Source organism: Penaeus monodon, chromosome 25 (genome assembly GCF_015228065.2).
Source record: "Penaeus monodon isolate SGIC_2016 chromosome 25, NSTDA_Pmon_1, whole genome shotgun sequence".
In the NCBI taxonomy this organism is placed as follows: Eukaryota; Metazoa; Arthropoda; class Malacostraca; order Decapoda; family Penaeidae; genus Penaeus; species Penaeus monodon.
In genome coordinates, this window is record NC_051410.1 from 10491219 (window position 1) to 10491509 (window position 291).

General features: G+C 43.0%; 1 protein-coding gene across 1 annotated transcript in view; it reads right to left on the reverse strand.

Annotated features, from left to right (window-relative positions):
• Positions 1–291, reverse strand: part of LOC119589539 — a gene marked incomplete at its 5' end in the record, with an annotated part of 30702 nt that overhangs the window by 23316 nt on the left and 7095 nt on the right.

Sequence of the window (291 nt, forward strand, 5' to 3'; positions counted from 1 at the left end):
CATTCAAACCTCTTCCTCCGCAAGTAACAATCAACCGAACTTGATCCCGCAATCAAAGGGGAGGCGGAAGGCACAATTACCAGATAAAGTAATCACAAAAGGAGATTCGATAGTATTGTATTACGAGCGATTATAATGACTAATGACTGATGACCTCGCGGAGATTGCAAAGGTGCAGTTTGTCATCTGAATTGCTATTGCCGTGATGGAGCAGGCGATACGATTTTTTTTCCCGGGAAATTCCTGTGTCTGCATAAAAAGCAAGAGAGTGTATGCGTTTGCTTATCTGTG